This window comes from Cynocephalus volans, chromosome 1 (assembly GCF_027409185.1).
Source record: "Cynocephalus volans isolate mCynVol1 chromosome 1, mCynVol1.pri, whole genome shotgun sequence".
NCBI classification, from domain to species: Eukaryota; Metazoa; Chordata; class Mammalia; order Dermoptera; family Cynocephalidae; genus Cynocephalus; species Cynocephalus volans.
Genome location: NC_084460.1, coordinates 186,032,680 through 186,037,239, shown reverse-complemented (window position 1 = coordinate 186,037,239; position 4,560 = coordinate 186,032,680). Strand labels below are relative to the sequence as shown.

The 4,560-nt window shown below is 36.8% G+C and overlaps 1 non-coding gene across 1 annotated transcript; it reads right to left on the bottom strand.

The window, feature by feature from the left end:
- Positions 1-217: 217 nt before the first annotated feature.
- On the bottom strand, positions 218-321 carry LOC134365379 (U6 spliceosomal RNA). The gene has a single exon (XR_010022084.1). It is a non-coding gene; the product is annotated as a U6 spliceosomal RNA (small nuclear RNA).
- Positions 322-4,560: the final 4,239 nt, after the last annotated feature.

Genomic DNA, 4,560 nt, shown 5'->3' with positions numbered 1-4,560 from the left:
GGAAGTACTTGTAGATTTACCTGCCTTGTTTTGTTACATCTGACTCACTACCCAGGTATTTGGTAGCCCTAAAGTTGCACATTATGCTTTTATGATAAATGAATATCAACTGGATGTTCTCTTCAGCTGTCAAAGGAAAACAATTACTTTACAAAAAAGCCACTTCGAGGCATATTTTCTGGGATCAGTACTTAAAAAGTTAATCTCTTGCCCTTTTTTTCTTATGGAACGCTTCATGAATGTGTGTGTCATCCTTGCACAGGGGCCATGCTAATCTTTGTATTGTTCCAATTTTAGTATATGTGCTGCCAAAGCGATCACTCTCTGGCCCTTTTGACAACTAGTTCTGAACAGTGAGAACTGAATGATAAGAATGGTTTAACTGGACATAGTTTCAGACATTCTAAAAGTGTAAGGAAGATAACTTCTTAATGATGCATACTAATCAGGCAGTCTTTAATTGGTTAATTAGAAAAACCAGTTAACAAGAACCCTGCATTCTCTTGGCTTTTCAGAGGTTGTTTGAGCTGTGTCAAATGTGGGTTAATCAGGAGATTTAAGGCACAGATCTTGGTGCCTAGTAGCCAGATTCATGATAATCATGGAGGACCCAGGGGGAAATTATGTTCTGTTGCAGCAGTGATTGGAAAGTGTGTATAAAAGTGTTTTGTGAGGGTGGGGATGGGAGTTAGGTGGGTTGGGCAGGTGCAAGGAGAAGTGTGTATGTAACTAAGTACAGGAGCAATTCATGCTCATTGGAAGAAAACAGCAAATGCAGACAAACTAAAACCAGCCATAATTCACTTAGACAACTATTTAAATAGCTAAAGGTGCATTTTTCCCTTATCCTTTTCTATGCTTACGCAAAAATGGAGTCATTGTTATATTTTGTAATTTCATAATGTGAAATTTCTCCAATTTTAATGAATACACTTCTATAGCATTTGTAAGGGCTGCATAGCATTTTATTTCAAGAACATGTAATTTGTCAGGCATTTAAATTTTTTCCTATTAAAACAAGCATTGTGAAACTAAAATGAGTAATCTCTACTAATCCATACAGATAGATCTAAAGATATAGCTCCTTATCACAATCCCCAGTTGTTGTATGTGTTTGCAGTAAAAATAATTGAAAGATAGTTGGAAGTTTCTAAGCATTAAACTTAAATAGATGTTGGAAAGCAGCTCAGTAACAAATTGGTTTTAATATCATGAAAGTTACTGTTATATTAAAATATATATATAAAGTTAGAAACTATTTAATCCCAGAAGCTAAAAGAAATTATTTTAGACACGGTGAATTTTCTTCATATATGTTTGGGTTTTTCATTAATTGTAAAATGTTTTAATACTTGCCTAATTGTTCGTGTGGCTATGCCATAATCTGGTCATTGCAGTTTTTTTTGTTTGTTTTTTTTGACCGGTAAGGGGATCACAACCCTCAGCATGGTGTGGTCTGCATAACGCTCAGCCAGTGAGCTAACTGATCATCCCTATGTAAGATCCGAATCCGCGGCCTTGGCGCTACCAGTGCTGCATTCTCCCAAGTGAGCCACGGGGCTGGACCCGCAGCTTTTTTTCAAATTTACTCTTTATTAGGGATAATTTTGCCTGTGCCCAAAAGCAGTATACTGAAGCCCCATGTACCAGTCAATTAGTCTCAATAGTCAACCCGTTGCCAATCCTGCCCCAGCTATATTTTTTGAAGCAAATAAGAATGGATATTTTAAAAATAGGAGATTAAAAGGGAACAAAATATTTACATTTATGTGAACAAATATTTACATTTAGGAGTAAAAAATGTTAATTCGCCTTTGATTGTTTACATATTAGGTTGGATACAGACTAAATTTAACAAGAAACTTATTTTATTTTATTTTATTTTATTATTTTATTTTTGTGGCTGGCTGGCAAGAAGCTACTATTAAAAAAATATATATCCAGCGTGGCTAGTTCTGCCTTCAGAATCACAGATTACCTTCCAGATGCTGATTCCACAAAAAAATTTTCCAATGAAAAAGAGATAAGTGGGTGTTTGAAATTTTTTGAGTACATGGAAATGTACAGTGATGAGATTCTTTTTTTTTTTTTTTTTTTGTCTTTTTCGTGACCGGTACTTAGCCAGTGAGTGCACCGGCCATTCCTATATAGGATCCGAACCCGCGGCGGGAGCGTCGCAGCGCTCCCAGCGCCGCACTCTACCAAGTGCGCCATGGGCTCGGCCCCAGTGATGAGATTCTAAGAAGGAATGGGCGAAGGGCAAATAGCAGCACAGGGAAAATGCAGATCTGCGTTAAGACCATCACATCTGCTGCTCCATCCCACCGCCTCTAGGTTGCCAATGGACGTGACCCCACCATAGAAGGGGCAAAGAATAGGTAACAGGACTTGCCTGATGTGATGGGAACACCTTTCTTGGGGGTCAAGTGGATAATGCAGTCCCTGGCACACAGCACCTAGTGAAGGTTTCCTTCTCTTCCTGAATGATTTTCAGAGCTTACAATAACTAGATTCCTAATGTATTTTTCCTTCCTTTACAAAATATATATTGTTGAGGAAAGCCTTCAGAAATACACTTGATTTAACTAACTTTAAGTTGAACCTTATAATGGAGAACTCTTGCTCATAAGGTCTGGCTGTGGTACCTTGTTAGAATTTGGCTTTTGTTAAGTCCTTAAGTGTTTCCTTATATCCTGAACTGTGAAGATTACTGCTGTGTTTTAGGTTTAATTCATAAGTGAAAATTATGTTAATATTAAATTTTAACTCTGAAAGCACTTAATGTTACCCTTAGAAAATTCCAGTTTAAAAATGTATGAAGACTAATGGTAATAAATTCAAGTTACGTATGAGAATTTTAAAAGACACCAATTTGTTATGCATAATTCATAGAGAAGTAAAGTTGAGTGTCTTGCATGCTTGGATGTGTCTATTTGAGGATGTGGCTGCATATTTAAATGTGTAAAACTGTAATTTCCACTGGTGCTGATTTGGGTTTTCAAAAGAAATATATTTAAAGACAGCCTTAAATGTCATTGCATAATCTCACTTTCCTCTTCACTTCTTATTTCACATATCTTTGAACCCAATGCAAACTAAATATTAAATTTAACTAATTGAGCTAATATGACTAAAGTGGTCTCAGATACCAGGATAAGCAGAGCCTGGGTACTTAGGCAGAGGCAGGCACTGCCCTGCCACAGTTCTGGAACTCAACATGGTTCTTGGTCAGCATCAAAAATGAGCATTTTTTAGGGCCGGCCCATGGCTCACTCGGGAGAGTGTGGTGCTGATAACACCAAGCCCAGGGGTTTGGATCTCTATATACAGATGGCCAGTTAGCTCACTTGGGAGACCGTGGTGCTGACAACACCAAGTCAAGGGTTAAGATCCCCTTACCAGTCATCTTTAAAAAAAAAAAAAAGAAGAGACTTGCCCTACCAGATATCAGAAGTTCCTACAAAACCATAGTAATAAAAGCAACGTGATTTTAGAGCAGGAATAGACAAAAAGAACAATGAAACATTTAATATAAAGGTAGCATTTCAAAGTGCTGAGGAAGAGACTACTCAAAAAAGAATTCTGGTTCAATTGGCTATTCATTTAGGAAAATCTAAATTAGATCTCTACTTCCCACCACACACAGAAATAAATTCCAGACAGATTTAAAAATTCAAAAACAGAAAAACTCTACAAGTACCAGAGGAGAGTGTAGAATAGTTTTTTGAAGTAGAGAGAGCCTTTCTTTTTCTGTAAGACAATAAATAAATTCAGAAGACAGAAAGAAGGCCGAATATTTGACCTCATAATATTTTTAACTTTTACATGATTTTATTTAAACAAAGATCTGAGAAATGTTAGATCAGGAGAAACTATAAGTGTTCAAAATATAAAAAGAATCCTACAGTCAATATGAAAAAGAAAGAATCCAATAGAAATAGGAGCAAATGATATGAAAAGACAATTCACACACACACAAAGTCTCATACATAGTATTTTTTAAGCTGACATAAAATTTGCCATTTTAACCATCTCTAAGTGTACCGTTCTGTGGCATTAAGTACATTTGCATTGTTGTGCAGACATCACCACCACTCATCTCTAGAACTCTTTCATCTTCCCCAATGAAGCTCTGTAACACTGACTCCATTCCTGCCTCCCCTAACCCCGGCAACCACCATTCCACTCTCTGTCTCTATGAATTTGACCACTCTAGGTGCCTCATATAAGTGAAATCATAGATTAGCTGTCCTTTTATGTCTCCACTGTTTGATTTAATGTATGTCTTCCAGGTTCACCCATGTTGTAGCACACATCAGAATTTTCTTCCTTTTTAAGCCTCAATAATTTTTCATTTATGTATTACAACCTTTTGTTTATCCATTCATCTGTTGATGGACATTCAAGTTGCTTTCATCTTTTGTCTACTGTGAATAATGCTGCTATGAACATGGGTGTGCAAATATCAGTTTGCATCCCTGCTGTCATTTCTTCTGGGCATATACCCCATGTTCACAGGGAATACCTATACACTTGCAAAGTGGAAGTATTAATTGGAGT